Raw genomic sequence first — 25837 nt, 5'->3', positions numbered from 1 at the left:
ACCTATCTAGCAGGATGGATGGATGGATAGATGGATGGACAGTAATATAGAAACCTATCTAGCAGGATGGATAGACAGATGGATGGACAGTAATATAGAAACCTATCTAGCAGGATGGATGGATAGACAGATGGATGGACAGTAATATAGAAACCTATCTAGCAGGATGGATAGATGGATGGACAGATAGATGGATGGACAGTAATATAGAAACCTATCTAGCAGGATGGATGGACAGATAGATGGATGGACAGTAATATAGAAACCTATCTAGCAGGATGGATGGACAGATAGATGGATGGATGGACAGATGGATGGACAGTAATATAGAAACCTATCTAGCAGGATGGATGGACAGATAGATGGATGGACAGTAATATAGAAACCTATCTAGCAGGATGGATGGACAGACAGATGGATGGACAGTAATATAGAAACCTATCTAGCAGGATGGATGGATAGACAGATGGATGGACAGTAATATAGAAACCTATCTAGCAGGATGGATGGATGGACAGATAGATGGACAGTAATATAGAAACCTATCTAGCAGGATGGATAGATGGATGGACAGATAGATGGATGGACAGTAATATAGAAACCTATCTAGCAGGATAGATGGATGGACAGTAATATAGAAACCTATCTAGCAGGATGGATGGATGGATAGATGGATGGACAGTAATATAGAAACCTATCTAGCAGGATGGATGGATAGATGGATGGACAGTAATATAGAAACCTATCTAGCAGGATGGATGGACAGATAGATGGATGGACAGTAATATAGAAACCTATCTAGCAGGATGGATGGATGGATAGATGGATGGACAGTAATATAGAAACCTATCTAGCAGGATGGATGGATAGATGGATGGATGGACAGTAATATAGAAACCTATCTAGCAGGATGGATGGACAGATGGATGGACAGACAGTAATATAGAAACCTATCTAGCAGGATGGATGGACAGATGGATGGACAGACAGTAATATAGAAACCTATCTAGCAGGATGGATGGATAGATAGACAGACAGACAGACAGACAGACAGACAGACAGACAGACAGACAGACAGACAGACAGACAGACAGACAGACAGACAAGACAGACAAGACAGACGGACAGACAGACGGAAACAAACATTAACCTTGAGCTGCCTGAGAAAGGAGAGGAACACATGGACTGTAGTAACAGACCGAGCTGTCAGACAGGAACACACGGACTGTAGTAACAGACCGAGCTGTCAGACAGGAACACATGGACTGTAGTAACAGACTGAGCTGTCAGACAGGAACACATGGACTGTAGTAACAGACCGAGCTGTCAGACAGGAACACATGGACTGTAGTAACAGACCGAGCCGTCAGACAGGAACACATGGACTGTAGTAGCAGACCGAGCCGTCAGACAGGAACACATGGACTGTAGTAACAGACCGAGCTGTCAGACAGGAACACATGGACTGTAGTAACAGACCGAGCTGTCAGACAGGAACACACGGACTGTAGTAACAGACCGAGCTGTCAGACAGGAACACACGGACTGTAGTAACAGACCGAGCTGTCAGACAGGAACACATGGACTGTAGTAACAGACCGAGCCGTCAGACAGGAACACACGGACTGTAGTAACAGACCGAGCCGTCAGACAGGAACACATGGACTGTAGTAACAGACCGAGCTGTCAGACAGGAACACACGGACTGTAGTAACAGACCGAGCCGTCAGACAGGAACACATGGACTGTAGTAGCAGACCGAGCTGTCAGACAGGAACACACGGACTGTAGTAACAGACCGAGCTGTCAGACAGGAACACACGGACTGAGACATTAATGGTGCAACATGAGACAGTTCATTGGATAAGAGATTTCAAATCAGACAAATAAAAACCAGAGAAATACAGGAGCCAGTATTTTTATTTGTCTAATAATAAACTATTTTACAAATCTTCCCACGTGTACAGTGGCTGTGCGCTTTACAAAGTTTGTTAGCTAGAGAGTCCTCGTTGTCAGCCTCTTTTAGAGCGACAAGCCCTTTTCCTGAATGTTTCACACTTCTTGATATGGAGACACAAAGTGAACACAGAGGAAGACACAGAGGAAGAGTCGGTCATCGTGTATTTGGTGAAGAGGAGCGAAGGCCTGCAAAGAAATACCACTAACTTTCCCAAAACTCAGTTTTTCAGAAATCCACAGTTGAAAGATTCTGTGGAATCGGGAGGGAACAATAAGGACGTGGAATCCTCAAAAACAGGGATTTCTGGGAAAAAAACCTGGGAAAGTCGCGGGAATTTTGCAAACCCCCGAGAGAAGAAAGATGTGGGTTTTTTGAGGTCAGATCCGTCGACCTCTGGGATCCTTTGTGGATTCCGTCTGAGGGGGGAAAAGGAAACAGACAGACTGTCAGTTCATCAGATCACCTCATCAACCCACCATCAACCCTGTGTTCAGCTCATCAGATCACCTCATCAAACCACCATCAACCCTGTGTTCAGTTCATCAGATCACCTCATCAACCCAGCATCAACCCTGTGTTCAGTGCATCAGATCACCTCATCAAACCACCATCAACCCTGTGTTCAGCTCATCAGATCACCTCATCAAACCAGCATCAACCCTGTGTTCAGCTCATCAGATCACCTCATCAAACCACCATCAACCCTGTGTTCAGCTCATCAGATCACCTCATCAAACCACCATCAACCCTGTGTTCAGTTCATCAGATCACCTCATCAAACCAACATCAACCCTGTATACGACTAACCTATAGACCAGGACCCGTAGGACTAACCCATAGACCAGGACCCGTAGGACTAACCCATAGACCAGGACCCGTAGGACTAACCCATAGACCAGGACCCGTAGGACTAACCCATAGACCAGGACCCGTAGGACTAACCCATACACCAGGGCCCATAGGATTAACCCATAGACCAGGGCCCGTAAGACTAACCCATAGACCAGGGCCTGTAGACTAACCCATAGACCAGGGCCTGTAGGACTAACCCATAGACCAGGGCCCGTAGGACTAACCCATAGACCAGGGCCTGTAGGACTAAACCATAGACCAGGGCCCGTAGGACTAACCCATAGACCAGGGCCCGTAGGACTAACCCATAGACCAGGGCCCGTAGGACTAACCCATAGACCAGGTCCCGTAGGACTAACCCATAGACCAGGGCCCATAGGACTAACCCATACACCAGGGCCCGTAGGACTAACCCATACACCAGGGCCCGTAGGACTAACCCATAGACCAGGGCCCGTAGGACTAACCCATAGACCAGGGCCCATAGGACTAACCCATAGACCAGGGCCCGTAGGACTAACCCATATAACAGGGCCCGTAGGACTAACCCATACACCAGGGCCTGTAGGACTGACCCATAGACCAGGACCCGTAGGACTAACCCATAGACCAGGGCCTGTAGGACTAACCCATAGACCAGGGCCCGTAGGACTAACCCATAGACCAGGACCCGTAGGACTAACCCATAGACCAGGGCCCGTAGGACTAACCCATAGACCAGGGCCCGTAGGACTAACCCATACACCAGGGCCCTTAGGACTAACCTATAGACCAGGACCCGTAGGACTAACCCATAGACCAGGGCCCGTAGGACTAACCCATAGACCAGGGCCCATAGGACTAACCCGTAGACCAGGACCCGTAGGACTAACCCATAGACCAGGGCCCGTAGGACTAACCCATAGACCAGGGCCCGTAGGACTAACTCATACACCAGGGCCCGTAGGACTAACCTATAGACCAGGAACTGTAGGATTAGCCCATAGACCAGGGCCCGAAGGACTAACCCATAGACCAGGGCCCGAAGGACTAACCCATAGACCAGGGCCCGTAGGACTAACCCATACACCAGGGCCCGTAGGACTAACCCATAGCAGGGCCCGTGAGGACTAACCCATAGACCAGGGCCCGTAGGACTAACCCATACACCAGGGCCTGTAGGACTAACCCATAGACCAGACCCGTAGGACTAACCCATAGACCAGGGCCCGTAGGACTAACCCATACAGCAGGGCCCGTAGGACTAACCCATAGACCAGGGCCCGTAGGACTAACCCATACACCAGGGCCTGTAGGACTAACCCATAGACCAGGACCCGTAGGACTAACCCATAGACCAGGGCCCGTAGGACTACCCCATACACCAGGGCCCGTAGGACTAACCCATACACCAGGACCCGTAGGACTAACCCATACACCAGGGCCCGTAGGACTAACCCATACACCAGGGCCCGTAGGACTAACCCATACACCAGGGCCCGTAGGACTAACCCATACACCAGGGCCAGAAGGACTAACCCATAGACCAGGGCCCGTAGGACTAACCCATAGACCAGGACCCGTAGGACTAACCCATAGACCAGGACCCGTAGGACTAACCCAAAGACCAGGGCCCGTAGGACTAACCCATACACCAGGACCCGTAGGACTAACCCATACACCAGGACCCGTAGGACTAACCCATAGACCAGGGCCCGTAGGACTAACCCATACACCAGGGCCCGTAGGACTAACCCATAGACCAGGGCCCGTAGGACTAACCCATAGAACAGGGCCCGTAGGACTAACCCATAGACCAGGGCCCGTAGGACTAACCCATAGCAATCTGGTCAACAGTAGCGCACTATCAAGGGAACAGAGAGCCATTTGGGACTAAACTGCTATAGTGTTTACCTGGCCAGGGGTTCAGCTGTTGTGTCCGTACAGTAACTCAGTCATGTAGTGTCCAGGTGTAACCTGTCTATACCGTAACTCAGTCATGTAGTGTCCAGGTGTAACCTGTCCGTACTGTAACTCAGTCATGTAGTGTCCAGGTGTCACCTGTCTGTACCGTAACTCAGTCATGTAGTGTCCAGGTGTAACCTGTCTGTACCGTAACTCAGTCATGTAGTGTCCAGGTGTAACCTGTCCGTACTGTAACTCAGTCATGTAGTGTCCAGGTGTCACCGGTCTGTACCGTAACTCAGTCATGTAGTGTCCAGGTGTAACCTGTCCGTACCGTAACTCAGTCATGTAGTGTCCAGGTGTCACCTGTCTGTACCGTAACTCAGTCATGTAGTGTCCAGGTGTCACCTGTCCGTACCGTAACTCAGTCATGTAGTGTCCAGGTGTAACCTGTCTGTACCGTAACTCAGTCATGTAGTGTCCAGGTGTAACCTGTCTGTACCGTAACTCAGTCATGTAGTGTCCAGGTGTAACCTGTCCGTACCGTAACTCAGTCATGTAGTGTCCAGGTGTTGTGTCTGTACCGTAACTCAGTCATGTAGTGTCCAGGTGTTGTGTCTGTACCGTAACTCAGTCATGTAGTGTCCAGGTGTTGTGTCTGTACCGTAACTCAGTCATGTAGTGTCCAGGTGTTGTGTCTGTACCGTAACTCAGTCATGTAGTGTCCAGGTGTTGTGTCTGTACCGTAACTCAGTCATGTAGTGTCCAGGTGTAACCTGTCTGTACCGTAACTCAGTCATGTAGTGTCCAGGTGTTGTGTCTGTACCGTAACTCAGTCATGTAGTGTCCAGGTGTAACCTGTCTGTACCGTAACTCAGTCATGTAGTGTCCAGGTGTTGTGTCTGTACCGTAACTCAGTCATGTAGTGTCCAGGTGTTGTGTCTGTACCGTAACTCAGTCATGTAGTGTCCAGGTGTTGTGTCTGTACCGTAACTCAGTCATGTAGTGTCCAGGTGTTGTGTCTGTACCGTAACTCAGTCATGTAGTGTCCAGGTGTTGTGTCTGTACCGTAACTCAGTCATGTAGTGTCCAGGTGTTGTGTCTGTACCGTAACTCAGTCATGTAGTGTCCAGGTGTTGTGTCTGTACCGTAACTCAGTCATGTAGTGTCCAGGTGTTGTGTCTGTACCGTAACTCAGTCATGTAGTGTCCAGGTGTAACCTGTCTGTACCGTAACTCAGTCATGTAGTGTCCAGGTGTTGTGTCCGTACCGTAACTCAGTCATGTAGTGTCCAGGTGTAACCTGTCTGTACCGTAACTCAGTCATGTAGTGTCCAGGTGTAACCTGTCTGTACCGTAACTCAGTCATGTAGTGTCCAGGTGTCACCTGTCCGTACCGTAACTCAGTCATGTAGTGTCCAGGTGTTGTGTCTGTACCGTAACTCAGTCATGTAGTGTCCAGGTGTTGTGTCTGTACCGTAACTCAGTCATGTAGTGTCCAGGTGTTGTGTCTGTACCGTAACTCAGTCATGTAGTGTCCAGGTGTAACCTGTCTGTACCGTAACTCAGTCATGTAGTGTCCAGGTGTTGTGTCTGTACCGTAACTCAGTCATGTAGTGTCCAGGTGTTGTGTCCGTACCGTAACTCAGTCATGTAGTGTCCAGGTGTTGTGTCTGTACCGTAACTCAGTCATGTAGTGTCCAGGTGTAACCTGTCTGTACCGTAACTCAGTCATGTAGTGTCCAGGTGTTGTGTCTGTACCGTAACTCAGTCATGTAGTGTCCAGGTGTAACCTGTCTGTACCGTAACTCAGTCATGTAGTGTCCAGGTGTTGTGTCTGTACCGTAACTCAGTCATGTAGTGTCCAGGTGTTGTGTCTGTACCGTAACTCAGTCATGTAGTGTCCAGGTGTTGTGTCTGTACCGTAACTCAGTCATGTAGTGTCCAGGTGTTGTGTCTGTACCGTAACTCAGTCATGTAGTGTCCAGGTGTTGTGTCTGTACCGTAACTCAGTCATGTAGTGTCCAGGTGTTGTGTCTGTACCGTAACTCAGTCATGTAGTGTCCAGGTGTTGTGTCTGTACCGTAACTCAGTCATGTAGTGTCCAGGTGTTGTGTCTGTACCGTAACTCAGTCATGTAGTGTCCAGGTGTTGTGTCTGTACCGTAACTCAGTCATGTAGTGTCCAGGTGTTGTGTCTGTACCGTAACTCAGTCATGTAGTGTCCAGGTGTTGTGTCTGTACCGTAACTCAGTCATGTAGTGTCCAGGTGTTGTGTCCGTACCGTAACTCAGTCATGTAGTGTCCAGGTGTCACCTGTCTGTACCGTAACTCAGTCATGTAGTGTCCAGGTGTAACCTGTCTGTACCGTAACTCAGTCATGTAGTGTCCAGGTGTTGTGTCTGTACCGTAACTCAGTCATGTAGTGTCCAGGTGTCACCTGTCTGTACCATAACTCAGTCATGTAGTGTCCAGGTGTAACCTGTCTGTACCGTAACTCAGTCATGTAGTGTCCAGGTGTAACCTGTCTGTACCGTAACTCAGTCATGTAGTGTCCAGGTGTAACCTGTCTGTACCATAACTCAGTCATGTAGTGTCCAGGTGTCACCTGTCTGTACCGTAACTCAGTCATGTAGTGTCCAGGTGTTGTGTCCGTACTGCAACTCAGTCATGTAGTGTCCAGGTGTAACCTGTCCGTACCGTAACTCAGTCATGTAGTGTCCAGGTGTTGTGTCTGTACCGTAACTCAGTCATGTAGTGTCCAGGTGTAACCTGTCTGTACCGTAACTCAGTCATGTAGTGTCCAGGTGTTGTGTCTGTACCGTAACTCAGTCATGTAGTGTCCAGGTGTTGTGTCTGTACCGTAACTCAGTCATGTAGTGTCCAGGTGTTGTGTCTGTACCGTAACTCAGTCATGTAGTGTCCAGGTGTTGTGTCTGTACCGTAACTCAGTCATGTAGTGTCCAGGTGTTGTGTCCGTACCGTAACTCAGTCATGTAGTGTCCAGGTGTCACCTGTCTGTACCGTAACTCAGTCATGTAGTGTCCAGGTGTCACCTGTCCGTACCGTAACTCAGTCATGTAGTGTCCAGGTGTAACCTGTCTGTACCGTAACTCAGTCATGTAGTGTCCAGGTGTCACCTGTCCGTACCGTAACTCAGTCATGTAGTGTCCAGGTGTTGTGTCTGTACCGTAACTCAGTCATGTAGTGTCCAGGTGTTGTGTCTGTACCGTAACTCAGTCATGTAGTGTCCAGGTGTAACCTGTCTGTACCGTAACTCAGTCATGTAGTGTCCAGGTGTTGTGTCCGTACATCGTAACTCAGTCATGTAGTGTCCAGGTGTAACCTGTCTGTACCGTAACTCAGTCATGTAGTGTCCAGGTGTAACCTGTCTGTACCGTAACTCAGTCATGTAGTGTCCAGGTGTCACCTGTCCGTACCGTAACTCAGTCATGTAGTGTCCAGGTGTTGTGTCTGTACCGTAACTCAGTCATGTAGTGTCCAGGTGTTGTGTCTGTACCGTAACTCAGTCATGTAGTGTCCAGGTGTTGTGTCTGTACCGTAACTCAGTCATGTAGTGTCCAGGTGTAACCTGTCTGTACCGTAACTCAGTCATGTAGTGTCCAGGTGTTGTGTCTGTACCGTAACTCAGTCATGTAGTGTCCAGGTGTTGTGTCCGTACCGTAACTCAGTCATGTAGTGTCCAGGTGTTGTGTCTGTACCGTAACTCAGTCATGTAGTGTCCAGGTGTAACCTGTCTGTACCGTAACTCAGTCATGTAGTGTCCAGGTGTTGTGTCTGTACCGTAACTCAGTCATGTAGTGTCCAGGTGTAACCTGTCTGTACCGTAACTCAGTCATGTAGTGTCCAGGTGTTGTGTCTGTACCGTAACTCAGTCATGTAGTGTCCAGGTGTTGTGTCTGTACCGTAACTCAGTCATGTAGTGTCCAGGTGTTGTGTCTGTACCGTAACTCAGTCATGTAGTGTCCAGGTGTTGTGTCTGTACCGTAACTCAGTCATGTAGTGTCCAGGTGTTGTGTCTGTACCGTAACTCAGTCATGTAGTGTCCAGGTGTTGTGTCTGTACCGTAACTCAGTCATGTAGTGTCCAGGTGTTGTGTCTGTACCGTAACTCAGTCATGTAGTGTCCAGGTGTTGTGTCTGTACCGTAACTCAGTCATGTAGTGTCCAGGTGTTGTGTCTGTACCGTAACTCAGTCATGTAGTGTCCAGGTGTTGTGTCTGTACCGTAACTCAGTCATGTAGTGTCCAGGTGTTGTGTCTGTACCGTAACTCAGTCATGTAGTGTCCAGGTGTTGTGTCCGTACCGTAACTCAGTCATGTAGTGTCCAGGTGTCACCTGTCTGTACCGTAACTCAGTCATGTAGTGTCCAGGTGTAACCTGTCTGTACCGTAACTCAGTCATGTAGTGTCCAGGTGTTGTGTCTGTACCGTAACTCAGTCATGTAGTGTCCAGGTGTCACCTGTCTGTACCATAACTCAGTCATGTAGTGTCCAGGTGTAACCTGTCTGTACCGTAACTCAGTCATGTAGTGTCCAGGTGTAACCTGTCTGTACCGTAACTCAGTCATGTAGTGTCCAGGTGTAACCTGTCTGTACCATAACTCAGTCATGTAGTGTCCAGGTGTCACCTGTCTGTACCGTAACTCAGTCATGTAGTGTCCAGGTGTTGTGTCCGTACCGTAACTCAGTCATGTAGTGTCCAGGTGTAACCTGTCCGTACCGTAACTCAGTCATGTAGTGTCCAGGTGTTGTGTCTGTACCGTAACTCAGTCATGTAGTGTCCAGGTGTAACCTGTCTGTACCGTAACTCAGTCATGTAGTGTCCAGGTGTTGTGTCTGTACCGTAACTCAGTCATGTAGTGTCCAGGTGTTGTGTCTGTACCGTAACTCAGTCATGTAGTGTCCAGGTGTTGTGTCTGTACCGTAACTCAGTCATGTAGTGTCCAGGTGTTGTGTCTGTACCGTAACTCAGTCATGTAGTGTCCAGGTGTTGTGTCCGTACCGTAACTCAGTCATGTAGTGTCCAGGTGTCAACTGTCTGTACCGTAACTCAGTCATGTAGTGTCCAGGTGTCACCTGTCCGTACCGTAACTCAGTCATGTAGTGTCCAGGTGTAACCTGTCTGTACCGTAACTCAGTCATGTAGTGTCCAGGTGTCACCTGTCCGTACCGTAACTCAGTCATGTAGTGTCCAGGTGTTGTGTCTGTACCGTAACTCAGTCATGTAGTGTCCAGGTGTTGTGTCTGTACCGTAACTCAGTCATGTAGTGTCCAGATGTAACCTGTCCGTACCGTAACTCAGTCATGTAGTGTCCAGGTGTTGTGTCTGTACAGTAACTCAGTCATGTAGTGTCCAGGTGTTGTGTCTGTACCGTAACTCAGTCATGTAGTGTCCAGGTGTTGTGTCCGTACCGTAACTCAGTCATGTAGTGTCCAGGTGTTGTGTCTGTACCGTAACTCAGTCATGTAGTGTCCAGGTGTAACCTGTCTGTACCGTAACTCAGTCATGTAGTGTCCAGGTGTAACCTGTCTGTACCGTAACTCAGTCATGTAGTGTCCAGGTGTTGTGTCTGTACCGTAACTCAGTCATGTAGTGTCCAGGTGTAACCTGTCTGTACCGTAACTCAGTCATGTAGTGTCCAGGTGTTGTGTCTGTACCGTAACTCAGTCATGTAGTGTCCAGGTGTTGTGTCTGTACCGTAACTCAGTCATGTAGTGTCCAGGTGTAACCTGTCTGTACCGTAACTCAGTCATGTAGTGTCCAGGTGTTGTGTCTGTACCGTAACTCAGTCATGTAGTGTCCAGGTGTTGTGTCTGTACCGTAACTCAGTCATGTAGTGTCCAGGTGTTGTGTCTGTACCGTAACTCAGTCATGTAGTGTCCAGGTGTTGTGTCTGTACCGTAACTCAGTCATGTAGTGTCCAGGTGTTGTGTCTGTACCGTAACTCAGTCATGTAGTGTCCAGGTGTTGTGTCAGTACAGTAACTCAGTCATGTAGTGTCCAGGTGTTGTGTCCGTACCGTAACTCAGTCATGTAGTGTCCAGGTGTTGTGTCTGTACCGTAACTCAGTCATGTAGTGTCCAGGTGTTGTGTCTGTACCGTAACTCAGTCATGTAGTGTCCAGGTGTTGTGTCCGTACCGTAACTCAGTCATGTAGTGTCCAGGTGTTGTGTCTGTACCGTAACTCAGTCATGTAGTGTCCAGGTGTAACCTGTCTGTACCGTAACTCAGTCATGTAGTGTCCAGGTGTTGTGTCCGTACCGTAACTCAGTCATGTAGTGTCCAGGTGTAACCTGTCTGTACCGTAACTCAGTCATGTAGTGTCCAGGTGTTGTGTCTGTACCGTAACTCAGTCATGTAGTGTCCAGGTGTTGTGTCTGTACCGTAACTCAGTCATGTAGTGTCCAGGTGTTGTGTCTGTACCGTAACTCAGTCATGTAGTGTCCAGGTGTTGTGTCTGTACCGTAACTCAGTCATGTAGTGTCCAGGTGTTGTGTCTGTACCGTAACTCAGTCATGTAGTGTCCAGGTGTTGTGTCTGTACCGTAACTCAGTCATGTAGTGTCCAGGTGTTGTGTCTGTACCGTAACTCAGTCATGTAGTGTCCAGGTGTTGTGTCTGTACCGTAACTCAGTCATGTAGTGTCCAGGTGTTGTGTCTGTACCGTAACTCAGTCATGTAGTGTCCAGGTGTCACCTGTCTGTACCGTAACTCAGTCATGTAGTGTCCAGGTGTAACCTGTCTGTACCGTAACTCAGTCATGTAGTGTCCAGGTGTTGTGTCTGTACCGTAACTCAGTCATGTAGTGTCCAGGTGTAACCTGTCTGTACCGTAACTCAGTCATGTAGTGTCCAGGTGTTGTGTCTGTACCGTAACTCAGTCATGTAGTGTCCAGGTGTTGTGTCTGTACCGTAACTCAGTCATGTAGTGTCCAGGTGTAACCTGTCTGTACCGTAACTCAGTCATGTAGTGTCCAGGTGTTGTGTCTGTACCGTAACTCAGTCATGTAGTGTCCAGGTGTTGTGTCTGTACCGTAACTCAGTCATGTAGTGTCCAGGTGTTGTGTCTGTACCGTAACTCAGTCATGTAGTGTCCAGGTGTTGTGTCTGTACCGTAACTCAGTCATGTAGTGTCCAGGTGTTGTGTCTGTACCGTAACTCAGTCATGTAGTGTCCAGGTGTTGTGTCTGTACCGTAACTCAGTCATGTAGTGTCCAGGTGTTGTGTCTGTACCGTAACTCAGTCATGTAGTGTCCAGGTGTTGTGTCTGTACCGTAACTCAGTCATGTAGTGTCCAGGTGTTGTGTCTGTACCAGTAACTCAGTCATGTAGTGTCCAGGTGTTGTGTCTGTACCGTAACTCAGTCATGTAGTGTCCAGGTGTTGTGTCTGTACCGTAACTCAGTCATGTAGTGTCCAGGTGTGTGTGTGTCCGCATTCCGTAACTCAGTCATGTAGTGTCCAGGTGTCACCTGTCTGTACCGTAACTCAGTCATGTAGTGTCCAGGTGTAACCTGTCTGTACCGTAACTCAGTCATGTAGTGTCCAGGTGTTGTGTCTGTACCGTAACTCAGTCATGTAGTGTCCAGGTGTCACCTGTCTGTACCATAACTCAGTCATGTAGTGTCCAGGTGTAACCTGTCTGTACCGTAACTCAGTCATGTAGTGTCCAGGTGTAACCTGTCTGTACCGTAACTCAGTCATGTAGTGTCCAGGTGTAACCTGTCTGTACCATAACTCAGTCATGTAGTGTCCAGGTGTCACCTGTCTGTACCGTAACTCAGTCATGTAGTGTCCAGGTGTTGTGTCCGTACCGTAACTCAGTCATGTAGTGTCCAGGTGTAACCTGTCCGTCCGGTACCGTAACTCAGTCATGTAGTGTCCAGGTGTTGTGTCTGTACCGTAACTCAGTCATGTAGTGTCCAGGTGTAACCTGTCTGTACCGTAACTCAGTCATGTAGTGTCCAGGTGTTGTGTCTGTACCGTAACTCAGTCATGTAGTGTCCAGGTGTTGTGTCTGTACCGTAACTCAGTCATGTAGTGTCCAGGTGTTGTGTCTGTACCGTAACTCAGTCATGTAGTGTCCAGGTGTTGTGTCTGTACCGTAACTCAGTCATGTAGTGTCCAGGTGTTGTGTCCGTACCGTAACTCAGTCATGTAGTGTCCAGGTGTCACCTGTCTGTACCGTAACTCAGTCATGTAGTGTCCAGGTGTCACCTGTCCCAGGTGTTGTGTCTGTACCGTAACTCAGTCATGTAGTGTCCAGGTGTAACCTGTCTGTACCGTAACTCAGTCATGTAGTGTCCAGGTGTCACCTGTCCGTGTCCAGGTGTTGTGTCTGTACGTAACTCAGTCATGTAGTGTCCAGGTGTTGTGTCTGTACCGTAACTCAGTCATGTAGTGTCCAGGTGTTGTGTCTGTACCGTAACTCAGTCATGTAGTGTCCAGGTGTAACCTGTCCGTACCGTAACTCAGTCATGTAGTGTCCAGGTGTTGTGTCTGTACAGTAACTCAGTCATGTAGTGTCCAGGTGTTGTGTCTGTACCGTAACTCAGTCATGTAGTGTCCAGGTGTTGTGTCCGTACCGTAACTCAGTCATGTAGTGTCCAGGTGTTGTGTCTGTACCGTAACTCAGTCATGTAGTGTCCAGGTGTAACCTGTCTGTACCTCAGTAACTCAGTCATGTAGTGTCCAGGTGTAACCTGTCTGTACCGTAACTCAGTCATGTAGTGTCCAGGTGTTGTGTCTGTACCGTAACTCAGTCATGTAGTGTCCAGGTGTAACCTGTCTGTACCGTAACTCAGTCATGTAGTGTCCAGGTGTTGTGTCTGTACCGTAACTCAGTCATGTAGTGTCCAGGTGTTGTGTCTGTACCGTAACTCAGTCATGTAGTGTCCAGGTGTAACCTGTCTGTACCGTAACTCAGTCATGTAGTGTCCAGGTGTTGTGTCTGTACCGTAACTCAGTCATGTAGTGTCCAGGTGTAACCTGTCTGTAGTGTCCAGTAACTCAGTCATGTAGTGTCCAGGTGTTGTGTCTGTACCGTAACTCAGTCATGTAGTGTCCAGGTGTAACCTGTCTGTACCGTAACTCAGTCATGTAGTGTCCAGGTGTTGTGTCTGTACCGTAACTCAGTCATGTAGTGTCCAGGTGTTGTGTCTGTACCGTAACTCAGTCATGTAGTGTCCAGGTGTAACCTGTCTGTACCGTAACTCAGTCATGTAGTGTCCAGGTGTTGTGTCTGTACCGTAACTCAGTCATGTAGTGTCCAGGTGTTGTGTCTGTACCGTAACTCAGTCATGTAACTGTACAGTCATGTAGTGTCCAGGTGTTGTGTCTGTACCGTAACTCAGTCATGTAGTGTCCAGGTGTTGTGTCTGTACCGTAACTCAGTCATGTAGTGTCCAGGTGTTGTGTCTGTACCGTAACTCAGTCATGTAGTGTCCAGGTGTTGTGTCTGTACCGTAACTCAGTCATGTAGTGTCCAGGTGTTGTGTCTGTACCGTAACTCAGTCATGTAGTGTCCAGGTGTTGTGTCTGTACCGTCCAGGTGTCACCTGTCTGTTGTGTCCAGGTGTTGTGTCTGTACCGTAACTCAGTCATGTAGTGTCCAGGTGTTGTGTCTGTACCGTAACTCAGTCATGTAGTGTCCAGGTGTTGTGTCTGTACCGTAACTCAGTCATGTAGTGTCCAGGTGTTGTGTCTGTACCGTAACTCAGTCATGTAGTGTCCAGGTGTAACCTGTCTGTACCGTAACTCAGTCATGTAGTGTCCAGGTGTAACCTGTCTGTACCGTAACTCAGTCATGTAGTGTCCAGGTGTTGTGTCTGTACCGTAACTCAGTCATGTAGTGTCCAGGTGTCACCTGTCTGTACCGTAACTCAGTCATGTAGTGTCCAGGTGTTGTGTCTGTACCGTAACTCAGTCATGTAGTGTCCAGGTGTTGTGTCTGTACCGTAACTCAGTCATGTAGTGTCCAGGTGTAACCTGTCTGTACCGTAACTCAGTCATGTAGTGTCCAGGTGTTGTGTCTGTACCGTAACTCAGTCATGTAGTGTCCAGGTGTTGTGTCTGTACCGTAACTCAGTCATGTAGTGTCCAGGTGTTGTGTCTGTACCGTAACTCAGTCATGTAGTGTCAGGTGTTGTCTGTACCATAACTCAGTCATGTAGTGTCCAGGTGTAACTGTACCGTAACTCAGTCATGTAGTGTCCAGGTGTTGTGTCTGTACCGTAACTCAGTCATGTAGTGTCCAGGTGTAACCTGTCTGTACCGTAACTCAGTCATGTAGTGTCCAGGTGTTGTGTCCGTAACTCAGTCATGTACCAGTAACTCAGTCATGTAGTGTCCAGGTGTTGTGTCTGTACCGTAACTCAGTCATGTAGTGTCCAGGTGTTGTGTGTCTGTACCGTAACTCAGTCATGTAGTGTCCAGGTGTTGTGTCTGTACCGTAACTCAGTCATGTAGTGTCCAGGTGTTGTGTCTGTACCGTAACTCAGTCATGTAGTGTCCAGGTGTCACCTGTCTGTACCGTAACTCATCATGTAGTGTCCAGGTGTCACCTGTCCGTACCGTAACTCAGTCATGTAGTGTCCAGGTGTAACCTGTCTGTACCGTAACTCAGTCATGTAGTGTCCAGGTGTCACCTGTCCGTAACTCAGTAACTCAGTCATGTAGTGTCCAGGTTGTGTTGTGTCTGTACCATAACTCAGTCATGTAGTGTCCAGGTGTTGTGTCTGTACCGTAACTCAGTCATGTAGTGTCCAGGTGTAACCTGTCCGTACCGTAACTCAGTCATGTAGTGTCCAGGTGTTGTGTCTGTACAGTAACTCAGTCATGTAGTGTCCAGGTGTTGTGTCTGTACCGTAACTCAGTCATGTAGTGTCCAGGTGTTGTGTCCGTACCGTAACTCAGTCATGTAGTGTCCAGGTGTTGTGTCTGTACCGTAACTCAGTCATGTAGTGTCCAGGTGTAACCTGTCTGTACCGTAACTCAGTCATGTAGTGTCCAGGTGTAACCTGTCTGTACCGTAACTCAGTCATGTAGTGTCCAGGTGTTGTGTCTGTACCGTAACTCAGTCATGTAGTGTCCAGGTGTAACCTGTCTGTACCGTAACTCAGTCATGTAGTGTCCAGGTGTCACCTGTCTGTACCGTAACTCAGTCATGTAGTGTCCAGGTGTTGTGTCTGTACCGTAACTCAGTCATGTAGTGTCCAGGTGTAACCTGTCCCGTACCGTAACTCAGTCATGTAGTGTCCAGGTGTTGTGTCTGTACCGTAACTCAGTCATGTAGTGTCCAGGTGTAACCTGTCTGTGTCCGTAACTCAGTCTCATGTAGTGTCCAGGTGTTGTGTCTGTACCGTAACTCAGTCATGTAGTGTCCAGGTGTTGTGTCTGTACCGTAACTCAGTCATGTAGTGTCCAGGTGTTGTGTCTGTACCGTAACTCAGTCATGTAGTGTCCAGGTGTTGTGTCTGTACCGTAACTCAGTCATGTAGTGTCCAGGTGTTGTGTCCGTACCGTAACTCAGTCATGTAGTGTCCAGGTGTCACCTGTCTGTACCGTAACTCAGTCATGTAGTGTCCAGGTGTTGTCTGTACCGTAACTCAGTCATGTAGTGTCCAGGTGTTGTGTCTGTACCAGTCAACCAGGTGTTGTGTCTGTAGTCAGTCATGTAGTGTCCAGGTGTAACCTGTCTGTAGGTGTTGTGTCCGTAAACTCAGTCATGTAGTGTCCAGGTGTCACCTGTCATGCGTAGTGTCCAGGTGTTGTGTCTGTAACTCAGTCATGTAGTGTCCAGGTGTTGTGTCTGTACCGTAACTCAGTCATGTAGTGTCCAGGTGTTGTGTCTGTACCGTAACTCAGTCATGTAGTGTCCAGGTGTGTAGTGTCCAGGTGTCTGTACCGTAACTCAGTCATGTAGTGTCCAGGTGTTGTGTCTGTACCGTAACTCAGTCATGTAGTGTCCAGGTGTTGTGTCTGTACCGTAACTCAGTCATGTAGTGTCCAGGTGTTGTGTCTGTACCGTAACTCAGTCATGTAGTGTCCAGGTGTTGTGTCTGTACCGTAACTCAGTCATGTAGTGTCCAGGTGTTGTGTCTGTACCGTAACTCAGTCATGTAGTGTCCAGGTGTAACCTGTCTGTACCGTAACTCAGTCATGTAGTGTCCAGGTGTAACCTGTCTGTACCGTAACTCAGTCATGTAGTGTCCAGGTGTTGTGTCTGTACCGTAACTCAGTCATGTAGTGTCCAGGTGTAACCTGTCTGTACCGTAACTCAGTCATGTAGTGTCCAGGTGTTGTGTCTGTACCGTAACTCAGTCATGTAGTGTCCAGGTGTTGTGTCTGTACCGTAACTCAGTCATGTAGTGTCCAGGTGTTGTGTCTGTACCGTAACTCAGTCATGTAGTGTCCAGGTGTTGTACCGTCCGCCACCGTCATGTAGTGTCCAGGTGTCACCTGTCTGTACCGTAACTCAGTCATGTAGTGTCCAGGTGTAACCTGTCTGTACCGTAACTCAGTCATGTAGTGTCCAGGTGTTGTGTCTGTACCGTAACTCAGTCATGTAGTGTCCAGGTGTTGTGTCTGTACCGTAACTCAGTCATGTAGTGTCCAGGTGTTGTGTCTGTACCGTAACTCAGTCATGTAGTGTCCAGGTGTAACCTGTCCAGGTGTTGTGTCTGTACCGTAACTCAGTCATGTAGTGTCCAGGTGTTGTGTCTGTACCGTAACTCAGTCATGTAGGTGTCCAGGTGTTGTGTCCAGGTGTACCGTAAACTCAGTCATGTAGTGTCCAGGTGTAACCTGTCTGTACCGTAACTCAGTCATGTAGTGTCCAGGTGTAACCTGTGTCCTCAGTCATGTAGTGTCCAGGTGTTGTGTCTGTACCGTAACTCAGTCATGTAGTGTCCAGGTGTTGTGTCTGTACCGTAACTCAGTCATGTAGTGTCCAGGTGTTGTGTCTGTACCAGTAACCAGGTCAGTCATGTAGTGTCCAGGTGTTGTGTCCTGTCTGTACCGTAACTCAGTCATGTAGTGTCCAGGTGTTGTGTCCGTAACTCAGTCATGTAGTGTCCAGGTGTTGTGTCTGTACCGTAACTCAGTCATGTAGTGTCCAGGTGTCACCTGTCTGTACCGTAACTGTCATGTAGTGTCCAGGTGTAACCTCAGTCATCATGTAGTGTCCAGGTGTAACCTGTCTGTGTCCAGGTGTAACCTGTCGTAACTCAGTCATGTAGTGTCCAGGTGTTGTGTCTGTACCATAACTCAGTCATGTAGTGTCCAGGTGTTGTGTCTGTACCGTAACTCAGTCATGTAGTGTCCAGGTGTTGTGTCTGTACCGTAACTCAGTCATGTAGTGTCCAGGTGTTGTGTCCGTACCGTCAGTCATGTAGTGTCCAGGTGTTGTGTCTGTAACTCAGTCATGTAGTGTCCAGGTGTAACCTGTCTGTACTGTCATGTAGTGTCCAGGTGTTGTGTCTGTACCGTAACTCAGTCATGTAGTGTCCAGGTGTAACCTGTCTGTACCGTAACTCAGTCATGTAGTGTCCAGGTGTTGTGTCTGTACCGTAACTCAGTCATGTAGTGTCCAGGTGTTGTGTCTGTACCGTAACTCAGTCATGTAGTGTCCAGGTGTTGTGTCAGGTCATGTAGTGTCCAGGTGTCACCTGTCTGTACCGTAACTCAGTCATGTAGTGTCCACCGGTCATGTGTCCAGGTGTTGTGTCTGTACCGTAACTCAGTCATGTAGTGTCCAGGTGTCACCTGTCTGTACCGTAACTCAGTCATGTAGTGTCCAGGTGTAACCTGTCTGTACCGTAACTCAGTCATGTAGTGTCCAGGTGTTGTGTCTGTACCGTAACTCAGTCATGTAGTGTCCAGGTGTTGTCCGTCCGTAACTCAGTCATGTAGTGTCCAGGTGTTGTGTCTGTAACTAACTCAGTCATGTAGTGTCCAGGTGTGTCCAGGTGTTGTGTCTGTACCGTAACTCAGTCATGTAGTGTCCAGGTGTTGTGTCTGTACAGTAACTCAGTCATGTGTCCAGGTGTTGTGTCTGTACCGTAACTCAGTCATGTAGTGTCCAGGTGTAACCTGTCTGTACCGTAACTCAGTCATGTAGTGTCCAGGTGTAACCTGTCTGTACCGTAACTCAGTCATGTAGTGTCCAGGTGTTGTGTCCGTACCGTAACTCAGTCATGTAGTGTCCAGGTGTTGTGTCTGTACCGTAACTCAGTCATGTAGTGTCCAGGTGTTGTGTCTGTACCGTAACTCAGTCATGTAGTGTCCAGGTGTTGTGTCTGTACCGTAACTCAGTCATGTAGTGTCCAGGTGTACCTGTCTGTACCGTAACTCAGTCATGTAGTGTCCAGGTGTTGTGTCTGTACCGTAACTCAGTCATGTAGTGTCCAGTGTTGTGTCCGTACCGTAACTCAGTCATGTAGTGTCCAGGTGTAACCTGTCTGTACCTCAGTCATGTAGTGTCCAGGTGTAACCTGTCTGTACCGTAACTCAGTCATGTAGTGTCCAGGTGTTGTGTGTCCGCTACCTGTCATGTAGTGTCCAGGTGTTGTGTCTGTACCGTAACTCAGTCATGTAGTGTCCAGGTGTAACCTGTCTGTACCGTAACTCAGTCATGTAGTGTCCAGGTGTTGTGTCTGTCCGTAACTCAGTCATGTAGTGTCCAGGTGTAACCTGTGTCTGTACCGTAACTCAGTCATGTAGTGTCCAGGTGTTGTGTCTGTACTGTCATGTAGTGTCCAGGTGTTGTGTCTGTACCGTAACTCAGTCATGTAGTGTCCAGGTGTTGTGTCTGTACCGTAACTCAGTCATGTAGTGTCCAGGTGTAACCTGTCCGTACCGCAACCTCATGTAGTGTCCAGGTGTTGTGTCCGTACCGTAACTCAGTCATGTAGTGTCCAGGTGTTGTGTCTGTACCGTAACTCAGTCATGTAGTGTCCAGGTGTTGTGTCTGTACCGTAACTCAGTCATGTAGTGTCCAGGTGTTGTGTCTGTACCGTAACTCAGTCATGTAGTGTCCAGGTGTTGTGTCTGTACCGTAACTCAGTCATGTAGTGTCCAGGTGTTGTGTCTGTACCGTAACTCAGTCATGTAGTGTCCAGGTGTTGTGTCTGTACCGTAACTCAGTCATGTAGTGTCCAGGTGTAACCTGTCTGTACCGTAACTCAGTCATGTAGTGTCCAGGTGTCACTGTCTGTACCGTAACTCAGTCATGTAGTGTCCAGGTGTTGTGTCTGTACCGTAACTCAGTCATGTAGTGTCCAGGTGTTGTGTCTGTACCGTAACTCAGTCATGTAGTGTCCAGGTGTAACCAGGTGTCTGTACCGTAACTCAGTCATGTAGTGTCCAGGTGTTGTGTCTGTACCGTAACTCAGTCAGTGTCCAGGTGTAGTGTCCGTAACTCAGTGTGTCCAGGGGTGTCTGTGTCTGTACCGTAACTCAGTCATGTAGTGTCCAGGTGTTGTGTCTGTACCGTAACTCAGTCATGTAGTGTCCAGGTGTTGTGTCTGTACCGTAACTCAGTCATGTAGTGTCCAGGTGTTGTGTCCGTACCGTAACTCAGTCATGTAGTGTCCAGGTGTTGTGTCAGGTCATGTAGTGTCCAGGTGTCCCTGTCTGTACCGTAACTCAGTCATGTAGTGTCCAGGTGTAACCTGTCTGTAGTGTCCAGGTGTTGTGTCTGTACAGTAACTCAGTCATGTAGTGTCCAGGTGTTGTGTCTGTACCGTAACTCAGTCATGTAGTGTCCAGGTGTTGTGTCTGTACCGTAACTCAGTCATGTAGTGTCCAGGTGTTGTGTCTGTACCGTAACTCAGTCATGTAGTGTCCAGGTGTTGTGTCTGTACCGTAACTCAGTCATGTAGTGTCCAGGTGTTGTGTCCGTAACTCAGTCATGTAGTGTCCACTCAGTCAGTGTAGTGTCCAGGTGTTGTGTCCGTACCGTAACTCAGTCATGTAGTGTCCAGGTGTAACTGTGTCTGTACCTGTCCGTAACTCTCAGTCATGTAGTGTCCAGGTGTAACCTGTCCGTCTAACTCAGTCATGTAGTGTCCAGGTGTTGTGTCTGTACCACTCAGTCATGTAGTGTCCAGGTGTTGTGTCCGTACCGTAACTCAGTCATGTAGTGTCCAGGTGTAACCTGTCCGTAACTCGTATGTAGTGTCCAGGTGTTGTGTCTGTAGTAACAGTGTAGTGTCCAGGTGTAACCTGTCTGTAGTGTCCAGGTGTTGTGTCCGCAAACTCAGTCATGTAGTGTCCAGGTGTTGTGTCTGTACGTAACTCAGTCATGTAGTGTCCAGGTGTCATAACTCAGTCATGTAGTGTCCAGGTGTAACCTGTCTGTATCGTAACTCAGTCATGTAGTGTCCAGGTGTTGTGTCTGTACCGTAACTCAGTCATGTAGTGTCCAGGTGTTGTGTCCGTACCGTAACTCAGTCATGTAGTGTCCAGGTGTAACCTGTCTGTACCGTAACTCAGTCATGTAGTGTCCAGGTGTTGTGTCTGTACCGTAACTCAGTCATGTAGTGTCCAGGTGTTGTGTCTGTACCGTAACTCAGTCATGTAGTGTCCAGGTGTTGTGTCTGTACCGTAACTCAGTCATGTAGTGTCCAGGTGTTGTGTCCGTACCGTAACTCAGTCATGTAGTGTCCAGGTGTTGTGTCTGTACCGTAACTCAGTCATGTAGTGTCCAGGTGTAACCTGTCCGTACCGTAACTCAGTCATGTAGTGTCCAGGTGTTGTGTCCGTACCATAACTCAGTCATGATGTGGTCAGTCAGTCCCTGGCCCTGGGCGGCTGGTAATACTGGACCGTGGGCCGCGTCCTCGTGGTGGTCCGAGGCTGCCCATCTCCCCGCGCCGGTACTCTAGCCCCTCCTCTCCTTCTGCCGCCACACATACAGACCTACCATCAGTTTGTTTATTTAAATCATACTGAATACGATTCTATTCTTTTTTTATTTATTTATCTTTATTTAACTAGGCAAGTCAGTTGAGAAAACTTATTTTCATTGACGGACTAGGAACAGTGGGTTAACTGCCTGTTCAGGGGCAGAACGACGGATTTGTACCTTGTCAGCTCGGGGGTTTGAACTTGCAACCTTGCAACCGTTACTAGTCCAACGCTCTAACCACTAAGCTACCATGCCACCCTCCCTCCTTCCCTCCTACCTCCTCACTCCCTCCCTCCCTCCCTCCCTCCCTCCCTCCCTCCCTCCCTCCCGACCGACCTACCTCCCTCCGTCCGTCCGTCCCTCCTCTCCCTCCCTCCCCCCTCCCCCTCCCTCCCGCCGTCCCCCTCCCCCCCCCCCCTTCCGTCCCCTCCCTCCTCCCCCTCCCTCCCCCATCCTTCCGTCCCTCCCCTCCCCCTCCTTCCGTCCCTCCCTCCCTCCCCCTCTCCTTCCGTCCCTCCCTCCCTCCCCCCTCCCCCCTCCTTCCGTCCCTCCCTCCCCCCCCCCCCCTCCCTCCCCCCTTCCGTCCCTCCTCCTCCCCCCTCCTTCCGTCCCTCCCTCCCCCCTCCTTCCGTCCCTCCCTCCCTCCCCCCTCCTTCCGTCCCTCCCTCCCTCCCCCCTCCTTCCGTCCCTCCCTCCCTCCCTCCTCCGCCCGTTCTGACCTGATCCTAGATCTGCACTCTGGACTAAAGACACTGTGAATGCACTGCGCTGGTTTAAGAGCTGATATGAGAGCAGCAGACCTTCCTGAAGGCTAAACCACGTTGTGTCAGTCTGTGTCTTCACACCTGAATATGAGGCGCCATCTTAGGACTTTCTATTAGGCAGAACGAAGGCTCATTCTCAATGAGTCTTTCCTCGTTTCCCTCACATCCTCTTTTCCTCTCCTCCATCTCTAAAACCCATTAGAGGAGACAGACTAGGGGTGGGGGGCCTTGGACATTCTCAATGAGTCTTTCCTCGTTTCCTCACATCCTCTCTTCCTCTCCTCATTCTCTAAAACCCATTAGAGGAGACGGACTAGGGGTGGGGGCCTTGGACATTCTCAATGAGTCTTTCCTCATTTCCTCACATCCTCTCTTCCTCTCCTCATTCTCTAAAACCCATTAGAGGAGACGGACTAGGGATGAGGGGGGCCTTGGACATTCTCAATGAGTCTTTCCTCGTTTCCTCACATCCTCTTTTCCTCTCCTCCTTCTCTAAAACCCATTAGAGGAGACAGACTAGGGGTGGGGAGCCTTGGACATTCTCCTCCAATACGGTTTGAGAAGCTGGAGAGGAGAGAGGGCGTGAGGGATCGTGGAAAGGTGAGTCGAGACAGAGCAACTGTAGTCCCGTAGATGCTTACCCAGAAGTCCGTGCTGACCGGTCTGATGTTGTGTAGAAGGACCTCCTCACAGTTTCCATACTCAGTGAAGACCACGACGGCCGTGAGACCGGAGGGATGAACAGCATCTATCCTGGACCTGTAGAACTACACACAGAGGTGTCATTACACACAGCATCTATCCTGGACCTGTAGAACTACACACAGAGGTGTCATTACACACAGCATCTATCCTGGACCTGTAGAACTACACACAGAGGTGTCATTACACACAGCATCTATCCTGGACCTGTAGAACTACACACAGAGGTGTCATTACACACAGCATCTATCCTGGACCTGTAGAACTACACACAGAGGTGTCATTACACTGGACCTGTAGAACTACACACAGAGGTGTCATTACACACAGCATCTATCCTGGACCTGTAGAACTACACACAGAGGTGTCATTACACTGGACCTGTAGAACTACACACAGAGGTGTCATTACACACAGCATCTATCCTGGACCTGTAGAACTACACACAGAGGTGTCATTACACACAGGATCTATCCTGGACCTGTAGAACTACACACAGAGGTGTCATTACACACAGCATCTATCCTGGACCTGTAGAACTACACACAGAGGTGTCATTACACTGGACCTGTAGAACTACACACAGAGGTGTCATTACACACAGCATCTATCCTGGACAAGTAGAACAACACACAGAGGTGTCATTACACAAAGCATCTATCCTGGACCTGTAGAACTACACACAGAGGTGTCATTACACACAGCATCTATCCTGGACCTGTAGAACTACACACAGAGGTGTCATTACACTGGACCTGTAGAACTACACACAGAGGTGTCATTACACACAGCATCTATCCTGGACCTGTAGAACTACACACAGAGGTGTCATTACACTGGACCTGTAGAACTACACACAGAGGTGTCATTACACTGGACCTGTGAGAACTACACACAGAGGTGTCATTACACTGGACCTGTAGAACTACACACAGAGGTGTCATTACACTGGACCTGTAGAACTACACACAGAGGTGTCATTACACACAGCATCTATCCTGGACCTGTAGAACTACACACAGAGGTGTCATTACACTGGACCTGTAGAACTACACACAGAGGTGTCATTACACACAGCATCTATCCTGGACCTGTAGAACTACAAACAGAGGTGTCATTACACTGGACCTGTAGAACTACACACAGAGGTGTCATTACACACAGCATCTATCCTGGACCTGTAGAACTACACACAGAGGTGTCATTACACACAGCATCTATCCTGGACCTGTAGAACTACACACAGAGGTGTCATTACACTGGACCTGTAGAACTACACACAGAGGTGTCATTACACACAGCATCTATCCTGGACCTGTAGAACTACACACAGAGGTGTCATTACACACAGCATCTATCCTGGACCTGTAGAACTACACACAGAGGTGTCATTACACACAGCATCTATCCTGGACCTGTAGAACTACACACAGAGGTGTCATTACACTGGACCTGTAGAACTACACACAGAGGTGGCATTACACACAGCATCTATCCTGGACCTGTAGAACTACACACAGAGGTGTCATTACACTGGACCTGTAGAACTACACACAGAGGTGTCATTACACACAGCATCTATCCTGGACCTGTAGAACTACACACAGAGGTGTCATTACACACAGCATCTATCCTGGACCTGTAGAACTACACACAGAGGTGTCATTACACTGGACCTGTAGAACTACACACAGAGGTGTCATTACACACAGCATCTATCCTGGACCTGTAGAACTACACACAGAGGTGTCATTACACACAGCATCTATCCTGGACCTGTAGAACTACACACAGAGGTGTCATTACACACAGCATCTATCCTGGACCTGTAGAACTACACACAGAGGTGTCATTACACTGGACCTGTAGAACTACACACAGAGGTGTCATTACACACAGCATCTATCCTGGACCTGTAGAACTACACACAGAGGTGTCATTACACACAGCATCTATCCTGGACCTGTAGAACTACACACAGAGGTGTCATTACACACAGCATCTATCCTGGACCTGTAGAACTACACAGAGGTGCCATTACACTGGACCTGTAGAACTACACACAGAGGTGTCATTACACACAGCATCTATCCTGGACCTGTAGAACTACAAACAGAGGTGTCATTACACTGGACCTGTAGAACTACACACAGAGGTGTCATTACACACAGCATCTATCCTGGACCTGTAGAACTACACACAGAGGTGTCATTACACTGGACCTGTGAGAACTACACACAGAGGTGTCATTACACACAGCATCTATCCTGGACCTGTAGAACTACACACAGAGGTGTCATTACACTGGACCTGTAGAACTACACACAGAGGTGTCATTACACTGGACCTGTAGAACTACACACAGAGGTGTCATTACACACAGCATCTATCCTGGACCTGTAGAACTACACACAGAGGTGTCATTACACACAGCATCTATCCTGGACCTGTAGAACTACACACAGAGGTGTCATTACACTGGACCTGTAGAACTACACACAGAGGTGTCATTACACACAGCATCTATCCTGGACCTGTAGAACTACACACAGAGGTGTCATTACACACAGAGGTGTCATTACACTGGACCTGTAGAACTACACACAGAGGTGTCATTACACTGGACCTGTAGAACTACACACAGAGGTGTCATTACACTGGACCTGTGAGAACTACACACAGAGGTGTCATTACACACAGCATCTATCCTGGACCTGTAGAACTACACACAGAGGTGTCATTACACAC

The 25837-nt window shown here is 48.8% G+C and overlaps 1 pseudogene; it reads right to left on the bottom strand.

Annotated features, from left to right (window-relative positions):
• Positions 1 to 1902: 1902 nt before the first annotated feature.
• LOC135537728 (tudor domain-containing protein 3-like) overlaps positions 1903 to 25837 on the bottom strand; it is a 62947-nt pseudogene continuing 39012 nt past the window's right edge.

The sequence above is a fragment of the Oncorhynchus masou genome, unplaced genomic scaffold, assembly GCF_036934945.1.
Source record: "Oncorhynchus masou masou isolate Uvic2021 unplaced genomic scaffold, UVic_Omas_1.1 unplaced_scaffold_825, whole genome shotgun sequence".
Lineage (NCBI taxonomy): Eukaryota > Metazoa > Chordata > Actinopteri > Salmoniformes > Salmonidae > Oncorhynchus > Oncorhynchus masou.
Note: the sequence above shows the minus strand (reverse complement) of the source record. Positions and strands in the feature narration are given on the sequence as shown.